Below are 19,271 nucleotides of genomic sequence, written 5' to 3'. Positions count from 1 at the left end.
AAGTTGTGAAAAGGGGCAAGAAACCTGCATTTGAGTGTGGTACCAAATTATGCAGTTATTGAGCAATTATGAATGGCCAACCCAATTATACGTTACAGTGAAATGACGGTCACTGGGAAGCTCAAAGCCCCGAAGCAAGGGAAGCTCTGCTTCTCACCGGCCCCTCTGCCTTTTCCAGGGCGCTCTCCGTCCAGATGCAGGAGATGACCTGGCTGACCTTTCGAGCCTGCCCAGAGCCAAGGCGGCAGAACCGCTGCCAGGCTTGCGAAGCAGGGGATCGAGGGTCCTCCAAGTTCTGGACCTTCCCACCCAGCCCCTCTCCCGGGTATCGACGAGATGATGGCTCCTCTCGCGAGAGCGCGAGCAGACCCCCCGGCTCGGGGCGGTGGCGGGATGTTCGCCGAGCACTTTAGACCGCGCCCCCTCTGGCGCAGCTGGGAGAGGCGCGGCGGAGGCGCTGCCGGGAGAGGCCGGCGGCGCGCACGCGCAGGTGAGCGGGGCGGGCTCGGGGGCGCGGGGGCACGAGGGCGAGGGGCGGGGCCTGCGTCGCGCCGCGGGCACGTCGCCGCGCGTCCTCAGTATTTAATGTCTCTGTGTTCCACCGGCCTGGGCGAGCACGTGGGGGAGCTGCGGAAGCCTGGCGCTGCGGGCCGGGCCGCGGGGTACAGCCGGGGGCCGGCGGCGGCGCGCGGACTCCGGACCCCGCACCCCGACAGTCGCCGAGAGCTGGTAGGTGGTGTGCGGCTTTGCAGGGGACCCCCTGTCGGAGCCCCGAAGGCGGCGCGGTCTGGGCGATGGGAAGCTTGGGGTGCAGGTGCAGGGTGCGACGCGCGTTCTAGGTACACCAGGGGCGGGACGCTCCGGACGCCGAGGTGTCCTGGGGGCTCCCGGCCGCCGCGAGCTGTCAGGCAGGCCCGTCTTTCCCTCCCTCGCCTGCGCCCCGTCTCCCCATCCCCCGCCGCTGTCTGCCCGCGGGCTCCTGTCAGATCGCGTGTGCGCCGCTCTGGGCGGCGCTCTGCGGCCGCGCCGTCCACCCCACGCGCGTCACTGCCTTCTGGGGCGGGGGGCGAGGGCGCGACGCCCGGGGCGCCTTTCTGCGGCTCAACTTTACCGGAGCGCGCACACCCGCCTGCGAGGCGGACCCGAGCGCGTCCCACCCAAGGTCGCCCAGCCCCGCGGGCGTTTACTTTTCAAAGGTCGTGTGGACACAGTCTGAGCCCGCTGCTGCCCCTTCACTTCTGGAGCCTCACCCAACTTCTCACCCTCGGGTCGCGCCGGGCTGCGCCCCGCCCAGGCCGACGACAGAGGCGACCGGAGCCGGCGGCGCAGCCCCTGAGAGTTCCGTGCGGGGAGACACGGGAACCGGGAATATGGGCCGGGACACCGCTGGTTGTGATCCAGCCGTGTTCCGGGCGAAGGAACCGTTCGAACCGAGTTGGGGTCTGGAGGTCGGAGGCCCAGGGGTGCCTCGGGGGAATTCGCATTCGTAGCCCCCACAGGCGTGTCCGGAGGGGCGGAGGCCGTCCAGCCCCGGGTGTCCACCGACCTCACGCCGGGGGGCGGCAAGTGTCACGTGTTCGGCCCCGCCTGCGGCCCAGTGTCCCGGTCCATGATCTGGAGGGACTATGTTCGTTTCGGGGTTACCGTGGGCTGGCAGAGTCAGTGGCTGGACGCCTCGAACGCGGGATTTCTGGCGTTCAACTCTTTTGTGCCCTTGCTGAAGGTTCTTCCCGTTTCCCTCCTGGGAGGCATGGAAGAAGGAAGGTGCTGATCGTGGTGGGCGGTGCTGAGGCGACTTGGAACGGCATGGGAGCCCTGGGCGTTTTGGGATCTTCCCTCTCCTGGAGGATGTCCAGGGTGGCTGCGCCTTCCTGCCGTTAACACAAACCCGGTGGACTTCGCTCCAGGTGCGAGTCGAGGCCTCTCAAGCTGGGTAGGGTGTATGCGCAGGGCAATTAGTGAGGTTAAACTGGTATCTTTCCCCTACTGTAGTGCGGGTTACTTAATGTTTAAATTTGTCTCCAGTGAAATCTAGGCTCCTGGACCTGGTGCAACAGTATCTGTTAGTTACTGATCAAGGAACACCGTTCACAAAAAGCTATTAATTCTGGCAGCTAGTAACCTTACATGCTCATGTAACTGCTAAGTCCTTCCCAAATTAGTACCTTTTTTTTTTTTTTTTTTAACTCTTTATTTAGAAAGCAAAGCTTGGACTCTTAGCACCACCCATCCACTTGGCTCTTAAAGGTACAGAACATCTTTGAAATGAAGAGGGCAGCCTGACTTGATCGTTTATATGATTCCTCTGTTCTTGGCATTAAAGTGCTTCACCTGATGATTATTTAAGACCCTGAGCACTGGAAGCACGTGAAGTAATGTTTTGGGAGCCTTTTGACGGGAGCTTTTTGACGTGTTGAACCTTTCCTCTTCAACCTCTAACTAGTTTGTAGGTTCTACACAATTCCTGGGTGTATTCTCTTTGAAATATGGCCTTAGGTTAGAGGAGGATCCTACAGGTATGCAAATCACTAAAGCCGGAGTCCATTACTGGATTAATAGGCTCTGTCTTTGGGCCTGTTTTTAGATGCTGGCCCAGAAATTGCAGGTAACAGATCCTAGCCAGTGAGTGAGACAGGCCTGATGGATCTGCGTCTAGGTGGAGTTCCTTGTAGGAGTATCTCGCCCGTCTCCCAGCTGTTTCTAGGAAATGCATTCTCACTTGGCCACTGCAGGTGACAGTGGAGGTGTCTGTTGTAATAGAGGAATCATATAAATATCAAGTCACTGCTCAGGTGATGAAGTCGATATGTCTCCAGTGTAAAGTTGCTGAACATCAATATTTAAAAACAATTTATCTTGCTACCTGGTAATCCAAATTATTCTTGGGCTTTGGACATAGGCTGGGTTGCAGCCATATTTTGGGGGACGGCTGGTGTTAGCTTCTATAGTGTTCCCTTTTCCTGTCCTAAAGACAAATGGAGATCGTATTTGTGATAATGGGGACTGCAATAGGTGCTTAAGCATTGCTCTTCCCCTCTCCTTCCTAAACAAGCCCTGAGTCTGACTTTGTTTTTCTTGAATTACTTGAGTGACTTGAATTCTATTAAAAGCATCCCTCTCCCCAGTCTCTGACCCAGAAACTTGTTTGGGGGGCAAAACAAATTGGTTTCCCTAAGCTTTACCGGCTAGCCTCCTGGTCCTAGCCTGCAACATGACTTGATTGTGTGTGCATTTCAGAGCTTTGAAGAGCAGGCAGCTTGTCCTGGAGAGCTGGCCCTGGAGAGCTGGCCCTGGAGTTCCCCCAGGTCACTCCTTCCTCATCTTACCTGTGAGTCTACAATGCTTGGGCCTCTCTGTAGCTTGGTCTGTTTTCCTTTTGTGGGGAAGTCGGTCATTTCGGGTAGGAGTTAATACCTTCAGCTTGTCATTCTCAGGCGTTTTCCTCCACTATGGGGTGGTAGTGGATGCTGTGGGTGTCGTGTCCCATTGAAATAATCTCATACTGTTTGAGAGTTGCTCATCTTTATGGTGAGGGGTGTATTTTAGTCCTAAATCTTGCTTCTTAGGTCAAGTTCTGTTTCTTCCATGTTCCTTCCTGGTGTGATACCTCAGGAGTTTTCGGTTTTATGATCATTTCACGTTAATGATTCTATGAGGCATCCTACTGAAGGAAGCTGCTGGCCTTGGTACCTAATTTTAAGCTTGGGCTGTGAAAAACATCAATGAGCGTGTTTGGAGTAGGACAGAGTCTGGCTGGAGAAACAGGTAGTGGGGGACATGGAACTAAAGTTCAGAGGATGCCTCTTTCTCGATAGTTAACTGTGCTAGGTGAGTTCTGAGCAAAGGCTTCCCTAATCCTTTAATCCTCACACTTCTGAGTGCAGTGAGGGTAAAGCTGGAGGTCATTCCAGATTGTTTCAGTGGCTGTCACACAATTCAAATTGAGGGGTAAAGGAACTAGGAAGTATGGGTGTGGACTGAAAACTAGGTCCTCTGGATGGCTTTTGTGAGAAGAACCAAGGAATATCCTTAAATCCATGGGCTTTTCCTCCTAATCTTTCTGCTGCTTTCCAAGTAAATTGTTAACATTGTGTGTGTCATCATTCAGCATTCTGAGAACTGGCTTTCCAGCAATAAATAGCTTTCAAGGTGTCCTTTGCCTTAACTTTTTCTTTTACTAAATGGTGCAGCCCTGTCCACATTCTATCCGGGTCTTCGCCATCTGGTTGGCTGTTTTCATCTTGGGTTGATAGTTTGCAAGAGTCAGTGGTAAACGTTCTGTTCGCTCTCCTGTAATGCTTGCTGGCTGCCTGTGTTCACTGAGCCATGTGTCACTAAGGTCCAGTTGCACTTGGGAGCAAAGAAGGGCCCCGAGGTGAGTTCTGGAAGTAAAAGTATGTATAACTCAGGACTGATGATGAGGCTTTTCACTGCTGGGCTTAGCTGACAAGAGCCTGGGACTTGGCACAGCTCTCAGAGCTGAAGCCTGCCTGTGATTCTAGGCAGGCTAGTTGGCCTTCCAGGTCTTGGTTTATTCAGTGGCTAAAAGAGGGTTGGTCAAAATTATCAGTATTCAGATTGTTGTCCAGGGAGCCTTGGAGTTAGACCAAACGTGCCCCGGGCGACTGAAGTGAGGTGTTTGGGCTGGGAAGCACAGCTCAGTGGGTAGTACATCTAACTGAAGAAAAAAAAAATCACTATTCATCTCAAGTTCTTAGCTCTCAGGTGCTACTGTTCTAAATATTTTTTATTTTTAAAGACAGTTCTATTTGCCTAAATCTGTCATGGGTAGGGGGAGTTTAGAGCTGTCTTTTGTCTATAGAGCTGCCTTATCTACTAGCTGTGTGACTAAACTTTTGAAAGCATTAAAAAAAAAAAAAGTTTCTCAGTGACATTAGCACATTTTAAGGTTCTCAGTGTCGTCATGTAGCTAGTGGCCGCCATCCTGGTCAGTGCAGGTCAAGAACATTTTCCAGAATTGAGGAAAGTTTTGATTGGACAGCGCTGGCCTAGAAAGCTTTTTTTCTCCAACTGTAAAACTTAATTGCCTAAACTTGTAAATCTCGAAAGCATAAAATGTTTGAGCTTAGTCTTCCAGAGTCCATAAACCCAACAGCTTGGTGACAGATGATCTGCTGATTGTCTCCATGGCATACTACAAGTGAGTTCTGCTCTACCAGTTGGGTGTGGACTTATCAGTCTGAGAGAGGATCCTCAGAAAGGACCCGGGGATAGGAGTGTGGAGCAAAGGGCCGGATGCTAAGCCCTTAGAAAGCCCTTTTGGTTTGAGAGCCTGTTTATTATTGTAAAGATCCTTGCTGGTTTGTCCATGGTCTCCAAATGTCAGATGTCAAATGTTGTTACTTGGTCCTTTACCCCCATGATGACTTTCTACAGATCTCAGTGTGGCCCTTCTCTTAAACCAGGTTGTGTTTTCGTTCTGCCCTTTCCAGTCTACCTAAGTGTTAGGGGACATTCTTCACAGAAGGCGTTGGGGGAGAGTGAGGCCACAGTTCGGCGCTGTTGTGTTCTGTTGCAGCAGGGGTGGCGGGCTCTTCATTTCCAGATGCCCCTCTTCTAGTCCTGGGTGTGCTTTGTTTGAACCCTGCTGTAATGTGAGATCTCTTTTCTTGGAGCTGGAGAGCATAAAAGACACTATTGATGAGCACCTACTGGCATATTAGTGGCTTTTTTTTTTTTCTGTGTCATTTTTATTCTCAGCCCTATGAGGTTAGTACGGTGATCTAGTTTGTGGATGAAGAAACAGGACCCAAGCAGGGGAAGTTGGTCCCAGGACGCAGCGAGGGCTGGACTGGCTTTGGACCTGAGTCAGGGGCTGCTCCTCCCTCCTCTTCTGTCCCTTCCTGCCCCCCTTGCTCATTGGCTGTGGCTTACTTCCTGCTCCTTTATCATTCCATCCTCATTCAGGAAACTAAACTGGGTTTTAAAAAGATTAAAACCATTTTTCCCACCTAGGAGTCTGACTATTAAGTGTTTTCAGTCATTTAGCCACGGTACAACTCTGTGAGGGAGGTATTCTTATTCCATATCACAGGACATCTTCATTGTATGGAAAACTGAAGTACAGGATCCTACTCTTTAACTCTCTTGTCTCTCCAAAGCCATATTTTATCATCAGAATTATGCAACCATCAGGTGCTTTTGAAATGCACAAGTACTGACTATGAATAAAAAAAGCTCTGCCTGAGGGCTCAGGGAAACTGCTCTGAAAACTGAGCTGGTTGAAAATGACAGCCCTGAAGTCTAATTTCCAGATACCTGTCAGACCTCACTTGGAGGTCACAGGACCATCCCCTGGCCCTTCAAAGGCTGTCACCTGGCAGTAACTGGCCTCCTGGTTAGAGAAGGCAGTAAGATCAGTTCAATCACAGTCCAGCCCCCAGCCCTTCTGGCCCTGCGTGAGTGTGCCTTTGCGAGGTTGGGTTGGCGACAGATCTCAAGGGGACAGTTCTGTCTTCTGTACATCTCCTTATTGCATCACCCCCCCTTCTGTCCCTCCCAAGAAAAAGGAGCAGGAGTGATTCTCACTTTCCTGAACTGCCTTGCAGGCAGACTCACACTCAGCTGTGCCTTGAGCTGTCTCTGGGAGAAAAGACCATGCTGCAAATAACCTCCCTGCTTTGTCCTTTGACTTTGGTGTGGCTCACCTGGCCAAGCATGTGCTGGTGCTATTTTTGGCAGGTGGCATCCTTTAGGAGCGCCAAGTGCATGTGGCTGCAGTGTACGGGACAGGTTCTGGTGCCAAAGCTGCTGCTGCTGTCTCTGTTGCCACTGCCTTGTCAGGAGAGAGGAGAATAAAGCCACCCTAGAAGCTGCCAAGGGGTGTGTGGAGGGGGTGGTTGCTTAAGAGGTCTCCAGGGCTGCCTTTTCTATTCTGGAACTGTGGCAGGGGCCCAGCATGCCTCCTGGTGCAGGCAGGCATGTGACTGAGGCAGCCCAGGGAGCCTAGGGGTCAGGACTGCTGCCCGGAGAGTGAGGACCCCTTGTTGCCCCAGCAGCCAGTTTCTCAGGAAACCACATAACCTCATTAAAAAAAAATTTATTTAATTTTTTAGAGGTGAGGTCTTACTTTGTCACCCAGACTAGAGTACAGTGACACAATCATCATGCTCATTGGCTGTTGCCTCAGCCTCCTCAGTAGCTGGGACTATAAGCGTCCATCATCATACCTGTCTAATTAAAAAAAATTTTTTTTGTAGAGATGGGGTCTCACCAGCTTGCCCAGATCAATCTGAAGACTCCTGGGCTCAAGCCATCATTCCATGTTGGCCTCCCAAAGTGCCGAGATTATAGGTGTGAGCCGCTGTGCCTGGCCCGTAACTCCATTTTCATGTGAAGTTGCCCAGCCTCAAGGCTGGCCACTACATGGACACTAAAACTCTCTAATAATGTGGATTGGTGGGCAGTCTGGTTCCTGGTGTCCTCTGGCTTAACCCAAATTGCAAACATGAAAGGAGGCATGCTGCAGAGCCCTGGTCAGAATTCTTTGCTGGTATGCCGTAGAAGCTGAAGAGGGATGAACAAGCAGTTTGACGAGCAAGCTTGCTGATTCCCCAGGCCACCCTTTCTCTCTCCTTTTCAGTTCCTCCTTCCCTCTAACTTGGAGCTGCTACTCCAGCCCATCTATCTGTTTCTGATTAAGAAAACTTCAAGCCATATAAGGCCCTCTGTTGCCTATGGTTTATGTTGGCTGGAGAGCAAGATTGTTTTGGCAATGTCTGATTCAAAGAAGTGGCAAGGGTTTACGTAGGCTGTGTGTGTCTGCCTCCTGGGGCTGGACTGCGTTATTGGAACAGGTTCCTCTGAGGGAGCCTGGGAGTAAGGGGGGCTTACTACCCCTTACCCTTAGTGGTGGTTCTCTAAGGCTAATGTGTGGTGTGGCCGCAGGCCTCCTGGCAAGTGTATTCACTGAGAACTTGAAGGTAAAAGCAAACCGCTGTTCACCTACACAATGTACCTGTCATGCTACCAGCCCTAGAGGCATCCTGTTTCAGGAATCAAGTCTGGAAGCAGCTTCTCCTTGTTAATTAAAAAACTAAAGCCCCTTGGCTCTTCAGGCACAGGAGTTTCCCCTCTGGAGAAGGTTTGGTGGACTGCATCCCGTGGGGTTCTTGCGAGTCCGACTGGCCTTCTGCGCAGTAATGTTGGAGAGTCCTTTCTCTGAGAGCCATGCTCCGACCTCATCTTCACCTCCCCTCTTGCTACCTCTTGAGTCAGCCAAGTTTGTTCCTGCCTTAGGACTTTGGCACTTGTTCTTCCTGCCTGGAACTTTCTTCCCCCTCTCCTCCTGCCTCCCCCCAGATCTTGGCACAGCTCTCGAGTGTTCCAGTTCTGATGCCACCTCTTCCAAGAGGCATTCCCTCCCCATTCTGTCTGCAGCTTCCCTTCCCGAGTGCTCCATCCAGCTTTTCTCATCTCAACCACAGCACACAGAAAAGGACTGAGTGAACGTTCCTTAGCCTTCTCAGCTGGTACCCTGCTACATGCACAGGGATATTGGTAATTCACCTCGTGCAAGGGCTGCCTTAGGGCTCAATCAGTTGAGAGAGGCTGTAGTCTTTACATTTAAGTTGCTGAATCTTCTTTGCAGTGTCTTACCTATCATTTGACTCACTACCCTTCCTTCCACCTTTGCTTCCCGAGGGCTCTCTTTCCCTTGTGAGCTTTCCCAGTGAACTTGGCTCACAGTGCGTGTTAAACTCTTTGTTAAATGACTAGCCCTGAGAGGTCCAGCCATCTGAATTGATGCTGGCTAGCCCTCGGTCAGTGCCTTGCTTCCAGAGGGGTCTATCAGTAAAGCATGCTCTCCTTTTGATATTACTATTATGTCAGCTGGGCAGTTGGGGGTCTCTGAAACAAAATTGGCATTGCTTATTATGGGAAAATAAAGCATTGCAAGTTTGTACATAGATGAACTGAAACTAATGCAAATGTAGGATGGCTAAGCTGCGTGGTAATAGAGCACACGTTGCTACTTGTATGTAGCTTTATAATGTGTTTTCTTTCAAAACATTACTTGTAGAAAGAGTTGGCTTTTGACTGTGTACAAGGCTTGAAAGTGCAGTCCTTTGCCCGCTGCCCTCCACCCCCACCAGCTTCCGTAGACAGCTGCTTTCAGTTCTTCCAGCTGTCCCCACTGCCATGCACCTTTCCCTTTGCCAGTAGTAGTCTTTTTCTTTCTTCTTAAGGATTAGTTCTGATTTTTCTGCTGTGGGAGATAGGACTTAGCTTGTTCCTATGCTTTTTTCTTCCCTCACCATCCCAGTGGAGAGATAGCCCAAGTTTTGGTCAAGTTGCTATTCAGAATATACATTATTATAATACAAACCTTGTTTATGGCTGCAAGGTTTTTTGTTTCCCATATTTCCTGTCTTCCCCGCTTTTCTCCTGATTTCCTTAGTTTCTTTTGCTTAATTTTCAGTGTCTCTCACCAGTTCCCCGACTCCCCCAGCCTCCATCCACCGCTGCTATAGAACGCCTGTCATTGGCAGAAAGCGGCTCTCCCTGTGGCTCCACATACTGAGTACTCACAACAGTTCCACGTTGCTCTTGGATGCATTCCTTTTCCTTGGCTCTGGTTCCCCTTGGAATTCCCTCCCCCCTTCTCTGGTCTCTTGTCTGGATCCAGTGCCCTTCCTTTCTTGGTTTAGTCCCTTGTCTTGGGACAGGCACCTTTGAAGACATGGATTGGGCCTGTGTGGCTGAAGTCAGCGGACAGCTAGGCCTGTGGAGCCCTCCTGCCAGACCAGGCCAGCAGAAGGGCTGGCTTCACTTTTCGGAGAAGTTATAAATGTGGGGATCTGGACTTGGGTACCAGGTAGTGGTGAAAATGGGTCCTTTTTTTTTTTTTTTTTTTTTTCTTTCTCCCCCTGGACAGGTCTTATTCTGTCTCCCAGGCTGGAGTGCAGTGATGCCATCATAGCTCACTGCAGCCTCGATTTCTTGGGCTCAAAGGATCCTCCCACCTCAGCCTGCTGAGTAGCTGGGACAAGAGGCATGTGCTACTATGCCAGACTAATTTTTTTGTTTTTTTGAGACAGAGTTTCGCTTTCATTTCCCAGGCTGTAGTGCAGTGGTGTGATCTCTGCTCACAGCAATCTCTGCCAGGTTCAAGTGATTCTCCTGTCTCAGCCTCCCGAGTAGCTGGGATTACAGTCATGCACCACTATGCCCAGCTAATTTTGTATTTTTAGTAGAGATGGGGTTTCTCCATGTTGGTCAGGCTGGTCTCAAACTCCTTACCTCAGGTGATCTGCCTGCCTCAGCCCTCCAAAGTGCTGGGATTACAGGTATGAGCCACTGCACCTGGCCTAATTCTTTTAATTTTTTTTTTTTTTTGTTAGACATGAGGTCTCACCATGTTGCCAGGCTAGTCTTGAACTCCTGGGCTCAAGTAATCCTCCCACTTCCCAAAGTGTTGGGATTACAGGTGTGAGCCATCATCCCTGGCTGAAGATGGGTCTTGAATGAGTCTATATATTGAATGGGGCATCCCAACTCTCCTGGGCTCCCATAATGCTAGCATTCAGACTAAGTCCTCTCATTCCTGCCACAAGATATTAGAACATTCTAATTTGAGGACACTGGTACCCCATTTTCTGTTCCTCCTTCACCTTTAACAGGACGCTTCTGTCCTATGAACAAAACTTTCAGTTGGTCAGTAGCAGAGAGTGGCAGTAACAAGACCACTGGAGAAAAGTGAGACCTGGTGACAAGGTCTCACTCTGTCACCCAGGCTGGAGTGCAGTGGTACAATCTCAGCTCACTGCAACCTCAAACTCTTGGGTTCAAGCGATTCTCCCACCTCAGCCTCCTGAGTAGTTAAGACTACAAATGTGTGCCACTATGCCTGGCTAATTTTTTAAAAAAATTTTTTTGTAGAGACAAGGTCTCACTATATTGCCTAGGCTGGTCTTGAGCTCCTGGCCTCAAGCAGTCCTCACGAAGTGTTGGGGATTACAGGCGTGAGCTACCATGCTGGCCTGTTTGGGCTCCCCACAACCCATCTTCCCCACTCCCTGCCCAGCCTGAAAGTGCCTTGAGGTCAATGCCTTTCCCTGTAAGTGCCAGTAATTATTTGTTGAATAGAAATTACCTTCTATGCTTTTATGTGATTTCTGGGGCAGTTGTATTTCACTGTCTGCCATTAGGAAGATCAGGGTCTTACCTCTTTTGCCCATGTGTGGTGGTGGTGTGAAGGGTCTTCTGCTGCACACCGGCATCTTTTCTGATTTCTTTCTTGGCTTTTAAGTAAGCTTGTTGTCAGATTGCCATTTCATACCTTTTGGGCAGTCCTGTGCAATGTCTTCTGTGGTCGTGAGCAGGAACTCCATGTACCCAGGAAGGCATTCCTGGCACCTGCGTTGTGACCATCTTTAAAACCTGTCGGAATTCACTTGTAAAGCAAGATGGTTGTTGAGGCCAGAGGTGAGGGGCAAGGTGGGTGTGACATAATCTTCAAGGTTTTAAAATCCACACCCTTATCCCCCATATGAAGTGATTGGAAAGACCTTTGTAGGAGGTGCTGATGATTTTTCCTTCATGTAAAGAGGCATGTGACTTGGCCCTCCTGTGGGTTTAGCCAGCAGAGCAGGAAGGAGGCTGGGCAGTTCACCCTTATGTTCTAAGTTTTCCAGATCAGGAGTTAGTTTAACTTTTAGTTGGACTGGAGTAGCTCTTAATTTGAGGCCATATTCAGAGATGGGATTTCTGGCTCTGGCTTGTCTTACCTGGAGCTCCTCTCAGTGGATTCAGGGTTTCTATTTTGGCTAGAGAAGGCTTCACCAAGCCAGGTACTCAGACACTACTGGGTTAAGCTTCTGGCCTGCCTTCTGTGAATCGGGCTGGGAAAGTGTCCCATGAGTTCCTGACAGCTGCTCTACATGGAAGGGTAGAAGCACCCCCAAAAGGTGCTGGTCGGCTGCTCTGGCTCCCCTGGCTGCTCTGAGGGCCATCACAATGGAGGGTGGGGGACAGTCCTGGACAGGACCTTACAGCCCCCACTGTGAGCTAATTTGGAATCTCTAGGGTACCTACATGAAGTCACAGCTTACTGTGACTTACACAGGCCCCTGAGGATGAAGGTAACAGTCTGAGCACTGGGGCTAGACTGGGACCAACACCTGAGGCATGGCTCCAGCACTCTGATTCCTGGCCCAGCCATGCTGCTGAGGGTACACAGCCCATGCCTACCATCGCCCCCACCCTTGGCAGAACCGAGCACTACCGAGCAAGGTAGGTGTTGGCCGCTGCAGCATTTATCCACCCCTCCTGTTCGTTGAGGTCTTCTGGGAACACCCTGTAGAGCTGAGTTGTCCAGTAGGTAACTGCCAGCTGCAGGTGGAGAGTTCAAGTTAAAATAACGTATAGTAAAATTCAGTGCCCTAGTCACACTGGTCACATTTCAAGTATTCAGTAACTTCCCATGACTAAGTGGCTGCCAATATTGGATAGCAGTCACCCTTGAGGGTCACCCAGACCTTTGCCTCTTGTGACCTGCTCTACTTTGACCATGCCACAGCTATGGCTCCTGTGGCAAAGGTCAGACTCTTTTTGTCTGGCCCAGCAGCACTTCAGCTCCTAGGATTTGTTCCTGTTTTACTCTGGGACTCACTGTTCCCTCCCACGCGCAAAGGTTTTAAAACCTCAATTATTGTCCTTGCCCCCTCCCCACCCATTGCGGCCTAAAGAAATCCTGGCCCTCTTGAGAAAGCCTTCCTGGGCTCCCTTTGCCCACTGTTCAGTGTGGCTGCTTGTGGTACAGGGGTGTGTGAGTGAGTGTGAGAGATTGATTCTTCCATCAGAATCGTGAGCTTCTGGTGATCAGAATCTGCTGCTTGTAGCAATTTAAACATATTTAAATGTATGAACAAGATGAATGACTGACCTGATGAGGAAATAGGTAAATGCATCTGATACAAGCGAAGAGGCACTCTTGGAATCTTGCAGAGAACTCCAGGTTTGTGATTTTCCTCCACCAAACTCCCATGGAAGGGAGTATGCCTCTGCCCAGCCATAGCCTGCTGTCCTTCTCTGAATGCAGTGGTCAAAGTGCTGGGCTTTAGGTTCTGATTCCCTGCCCTTGGAAGACCCCTTCAAGGGAAAGAGTCCCTCAGCAGGAACTTAATGAGCTAGGCACTCTGGAGGGTGCAATGTCTTGAGCAGACCCCTTCCTATTGGTGAACACCTGCGGACAGTCTTGGCAGTTCGAACACTGGAATAATGGAAGAAATGTTCAAATTCCCATGTAAATGTTCATTCAGAACACAAAGTGGATGTGGCATCACTGACCAGGCCCAAACTGGGCTTGTTGGGCACTTGGCTCCTAAGATGTTGTTTTTATCATGGACTTTCCCATCAGTTACATGCAGCTCTTTTTTGCAGAAACTGCAGCCAAATTGGCTTAGTCACTGGGACCAACATTCTTTGTATCATTGCCAGGGATTTGTTTTTTTCTTTAGCAGAAGACTCTAGCTTACAGTTACCAGGTTTGTCAGCTGAGTTGAGAGTGAGGCCATTACTTTTCTGAGGGCCGTTCTTGAGAACCTGCAGGTACCTCCCTGGAGAAAGAAGAGATCCTTTTGGAACCTGGAGTGAGCAGATGAATGCTGAGGCCTGTGGCTGTAGCACGTGCCTGCCCTCAGCTCTGTGTGTCCACTTGGCAACTAGCCAGTGTGCATCTATTCCCAGGCAAATGGACCTGCTAAAAATAAGCAGGCAGCTATTTAATTCCAACAGATTCAAAATGACAGCGTGTCCTCCCCACCAACCCTAGGGCAGGGCTCTGCAGCATCCTTCTGGGAGGCTTTTCTTTGACTGCAGACAGATCTGCTCTTAGTCCTGGGTTTGGGGAGAAGCCAGCCTTTGATTAGCTTGTGAGTATGAAGGCTTTGGGGACTACTGTGATACCACTTAAACCCTGAGAAGTTCAGGTTTAAAAAAAAAAACAACACCCCAGGGCAAAGAGAGCAACTGAAAACAATAGTCTGGCCCAAAAAAGGAAGGAAGATAGTAGAAAAGCCTTTTAAGGCTGAAGGAGTGTGTGTCTGTGTGAGAAGGTGGCAGTATCTGGGCATTCAGGAAAGGCTGATGCCTTTTTTTTTTTTTTTTGAGACAGAGTTTCACTCGTTACCCAGGCTGGAGTGCAATGGCGCGATCTCAGCTCACCGCAACCTCCGCCTCCTGGGTTCAGGCAATTCTCCTACCTCAGCCTCCTGAATAGCTAGGATTACAGGCACGCGCCACCATGCCCAGCTAATTTTTTGTATTTTTAGTAGAGACGGTGTTTCACCATGTTGACCAGGATGGTCTCGATCTCTTGACCTCGTGATCCACCCGCCTTGGCCTCCCAAAGTGCTGGGATTACAGGCTTGAGCCACCGCGCCCGGCGCCTTTTTTTTTTTTTTTTTAATGAGACAGAGTCTTGCTCTGTTGCCCAGGCAGGAGTGCAGTGGTGCCATCTCAGCTCATTGCAGCCTCCACCTCCCAGGTGCAAGCAATTCTCCTGCCTTAGCCTCTTGAGTAGCTGGGACTACAAGGCACGCGCCACCACACCCGGCTAATTTTTGTATTTTTTAGTAGAGACGGTATTCTTCCACGTTAGCCAGGCTGATCTCAAACTCCTGACCTCATGATCCGCCCGTCTTGGCCTCCCGAAGTGCTGGGATTACAGGCATGAGCCACTGTGCCCAGCCAGCTGATGCATTTTATACCACCTCTCATAGGCCTATCGGACCACTTAAATTGGACAAAATGGCATCTTACCAATTCCCAAGAAGTCTATTTGATTGAGGCAGTATTGGCTCAGAGGTGAGGGAGTGAGGGGCTAGCTGATTTCTTGACTAGTGGAAAGTGAGGGCTGGTGGAGGGGTGTTTGTGAGGTGTCTCCTGGCAATGGGCACGCTTTGTGAGACCCAGCCAAGGCCTGCTGATCCCAAGCGCTCTTGGCTCTGTTCTTGTTGGAGGATGGTTCATATCTCTAAGCACAATTCCCTGGTAGCAAGGAAAAAAATATGTCTTCCACTCTGCTCTTTGGGGATCTTGTAATCTGTGTTCTCAAGGGCTGGTGGAGCGCCTCAAGCTGGGTAGTTCCTGTTCCTGGAAGCAATGGTGTAGAGAAGGGATTCATCTTGAGCCCTTCCCTGCATAGAAGCAGTGACACCTGGTTCCTGATTGCTCAGCCTTGGGTCTCTGAGTGGGGTGGGTGGAGGCTGGGAAGTGATAGGCACTGGGAATTGAGGTGGGACGTTCTGGGTTCTGTGGGTTGGATGACATGGCTTCAGGATGGAAGTATTCAGTGCCTTCTAGGAGGCCTTCCTTGACTTGGAAATAGTAGAAACCATGTTTCCTGGGCAAGTAATTCTTCAGTAGCTCCAGTGGACTGTAGGGGTGACCCTAGAGATGGTGGTTTGAGGGCTTAGAGCCTCAGACAAGCTGGTCTGGGAGGGCTAGTGGTAATGGTGTCCCAGTAAGCTACAGAACAGCAGACAGGGGTGCGTGTTGTGGCTCGCGGTGGTGATTGTGTGCATTCTGAGGGTCCAGAACAGGGCAGATGAAGCACAGGGAGCCGGGTGACCAGAGGCGCTGGGGACTGGGTATGGGTAGCTCAGGGTACAGGACCAAAGCCAGGGCAGGCAGTGCGTGCTTTCAGTGTTGGCTCGCTGTAGTGTAGCCCCCTTCTGGGATCTTGAAGGCTGGGTGTGGTGGTGTGGTGTGAGACCAGCAACTACCTGCTGGAGACAGGCAAGACCCCTTGGAATCAACTTTTAGTTCTAAAGGGATGGGGCTTCTCCCAGCCATTTTGAGAGGTGGTTGGTGTTTTGGGGAGACAGCCAATTAGAATCTGTGGCCTTGGGCTCTTGATATGTAAAATAAGGAGAACTCTCCCCCAGTAGGGTGATTGTTAGGATTCTTTTTCTTCCTCTGTACCCCATTCTATTTAATCTTTTTCCTGAGATCAGATAATTGCTAGGGGAGTCACAGCTATAAATCTGGGTGAAATGGGATTGTCTAGTTAATAAGGAATCATAATCTAAATTTACTGATGTGGCCAGGCAAGTGGCTCACGCCTGTAATCCCAGCACTGTGGGAAGCTGAGGCCAGTGGATCACTTGAGATCAGGAGTTCGAGACCAGCCTGGCCAACACGGTGCAACCTCATCTCTACTAAACACACACACACACACACACACACACACACACACACACACACACACACACACACACGGCTTGGTGGCGTGTGCCTGTAATCCCAGCTACTCAGGAGGCTGAGGTGGGAGAATCACTTGAATCTGGGAGGAGGAGGTTGCTGTAAGCCGAGATTGAGTCACACTCCAGTTTGGGCGACAGAGCGAGACTGTCTCAAACAAATAAATGTACTGACCAGATGAAAACCTGGGTTTAGACCTCAGCTCCACTTCCTGCTGGCATGTGCCCTGTTGGGTAGGACTTGATCTCTGGACAGCAGACCTTGGGCACACTCCCCTATCCAGTGCAGCCTTTCCCATAGACTCTTTCCTGTCTCAAATTGTCCTTATTCTTTTTTAATAAATTATTTTATTGGGTAGGCCCCAAAGCAGAATAGGTTTAGAGAGACTTCCCTATCTTTACTCTTTTATTTGAAAGACATTGAAAACAAAGCAAATCTCCCATCATTACCACTTTTTTTGGGTGTGTGCAGGTTGTTAGAGAGCAGTGATTCTTTTTTTTTTTTTTTTTTTTTTTTCGGGATGGGGTCTCACTCTGTAGGGAGAACAGTGGCATGATCTCAGCTCACTGCAGCTTCCACATCCCGGGCTTAAGTGATCCTCCTGCCGCAACCTCTGAAGCACAGCTGGGACTATACCACCCAGCTAATTTTCTTTTCTTTTCTTTTTTTTTAGAGACAGGGTTTCACATGTTGCCCTGGCTGGTCTCAAACTCCTGGCCTCAAGTGATTTGCTGCCCACCCCACCACCCCCAACCCCACCCTTCCTAAGTGCTGGGATTATGGGCATGAGCCACCACACCTGGCGTCAGAACAGTGATTCTCGAACTTGGCTGCACATTGTAATCACCTGGGTTTAAAAAGAAAACCAAAACAACCCTGGTGCTGGAAGATTCTGATTTAATGGGGCTGGGTGCTGCCTTGGCCTTGGGCTTTTAAAAGCTTACCAGATGATGCTAATGTAGAGCCAAGTTGGAGAACCATTGTGAAAGAAATTAAAAATCTCTCCTCTCAAAAGAAGGAACTAACACTCTATCTGTGGGTAAGAAATACTAAGGAATTCTAAATGGTTAGAATTAGTGAGTTCAGCAAGTTGCAGGATACAAGATCAGTGTACAGAAACTTCCCCTCTCCTACAAAGGAATGGCTTGTTGTGTGTCCTTCCCAGGTTTTCCATGGGATTATGTGAACCTAGACATTCCACACACATCGTGGTCTCTACTTTTTTGTTTTCCATGTCGGCACAGGAGATCAGCTTCTTTCTGTAACATTGGTATGTACATGGATTCCACAATCATCCTAGCAGTGATTCTTCTGCTATGTTAATCCCAATTTTGTTTCAAATAATGCCTCAGTGGGCACCTTTACCTATGCAGAGGCATGGTTAAAAAAAAAAAAAAGTTTAAAAACAAATTTTTTTTTTAAGGGACTAGCCTCACTATGTTGCCCAGGATGGTCTCAAACTTCTGGACTCCACCCATCCTCCTGTCTCAGCCTCTCAAGGAGCTGGGGTCACAGGCACTTGGCTTTGTGGATTTTTCTTTGTTGTGGTTTTGTTTTTGTTTTTTTAATTTAAAGATGCAAAGTGTGAGATTTCTGAATTGTAGGATGTGGTTATGCGCTTTTAAGAGCTATTATAAGGCTCTCCAGAAAGGTAATACAAACTTCCCTTTTCTTGGCCAGTATAATGCCTCTTCCCCACAGTTCTAGAATAACGGGTTCCAGATTTAATGTGGAAGAGAATTTAGGTACCCATCCCTTGGCTGTATGCCTTGAGCTGTTTTAACCTTTAAGATAGTTAATATCTTTGCTTGGGCGTGTGGTCTGTTGTCCCAGCATTTTGGAGGGAGGCTGGCAGATCACCTGAGGTCGGGAGTTCCAGCCTGGCCAACATGGCGAAACCCAGTGTCTACTAAAAATACAAAAATTAGCTGGGTGTGGCAGCAGGCACCTATAGACCCAGCTACTCTGGAGGCTGAGGCAGGAGAATCACTTGAACCTGGAGGTGGAGGTTGCCGTGAGCTGAGATCGCACCACTGTACTCCAGCCTGAAGGACAGTGAGACTCTGTCTCAAAAAAATATACAGTAATACATTCCAAACAGGTGGTTGAGGATTAAGTGATACAAGGGAAAGAATCTAGCAAGGTTCTGTGTTTGAATTTGAAGCAATATGGTAGCATTGTCTAAGTTTCCTCCCTGAGGAACTGATAGAAAGTCTTACCCCTGACCACTGCCTAGCTCTGAATTGCTGCTGCTTCAAATATCAGCAAGAAAGTTTATTTATAGACATAGGGACTTTCAAATGAAGGTGACCTTCTCACTACCACTCTCTTCCACTTCATCAGTTTAGGGGCAGAAGCCACGACCTAGTATTCCTTCACAAACTGTAAGGCCTTTCTGAATCCCCTAGGGGTCTTGTCAAAATGCAGGTCTGAGATGAGACTGAGGTATCTGCAAGGCCCCTGGTTGATATTCAGGATCTCTGGTACGTGAAGCACACTTTCAGAAGCAGAGTCCTAGAGTAGTGGTTCCCAGCCTTGGCTGGAAATTATAACCACTCAGGGAGCTTTTTTTTTTTTTTTTTTTTTTTTTTTTTTTGAGACAGAGTTTCACTCTTGTTACCCAGGCTGGAGTGCAATGGCACGATCTCGGCTCACCGCAACCTCCGCCTCCTGGGTTCAGGCAATTCTCCTGCCTCAGCCTCCTGAGTAGCTGGGATTACAGGCACGCGCCACCATGCCCAGCTAATGTTTTGTATTTTTAGTAGAGACGGGGTTTCACCATGTTCACCACGATGGTCTCGATCTCTCGACCTCATGATCCACCCGCCTCGGCCTCCCAAAGTGCTGGGATTACAGGCTTGAGCCACCGCGCCCGGCCTCAGGGAGCTTTTAAAAGTATTGATGCTCTAGTTCTGCCAGAAAACATTAACATAAGTCAATTAAACCAATATAAGTTGTAAAAACATGTACATTTGTTATCTCTAAAAGAAAACAAACCCAAATAAGGTGTAATGCAGCTTGTCAGTTAAAGGACTTTGGGTTTT

The 19,271-nt window shown here is 49.5% G+C and overlaps 1 protein-coding gene across 3 annotated transcripts in view; it reads left to right on the top strand.

Annotated features, from left to right (window-relative positions):
- Positions 1-552: 552 nt before the first annotated feature.
- The window catches only part of AKAP1 (A-kinase anchoring protein 1), a 37,676-nt gene continuing 18,957 nt past the window's right edge, over positions 553-19,271 (top strand). Inside the window, exons 1-2 of one of the 3 annotated variants that reach the window (XM_039476208.2) lie at positions 553-729; positions 3,238-3,328. The gene's annotated coding sequence lies outside the window, so the exon portion shown is untranslated. Of the gene's footprint in view, positions 730-1,750; positions 1,908-3,237; positions 3,329-19,271 lie in introns of those variants that run through there. The other 2 variants (XM_039476207.2, XM_010341946.3) reach the window with 2 other exon arrangements.

The sequence above is a fragment of the Saimiri boliviensis genome, chromosome 17 (assembly GCF_048565385.1).
Source record: "Saimiri boliviensis isolate mSaiBol1 chromosome 17, mSaiBol1.pri, whole genome shotgun sequence".
Lineage (NCBI taxonomy): Eukaryota > Metazoa > Chordata > Mammalia > Primates > Cebidae > Saimiri > Saimiri boliviensis.
Note: the sequence above shows the minus strand (reverse complement) of the source record. Positions and strands in the feature narration are given on the sequence as shown.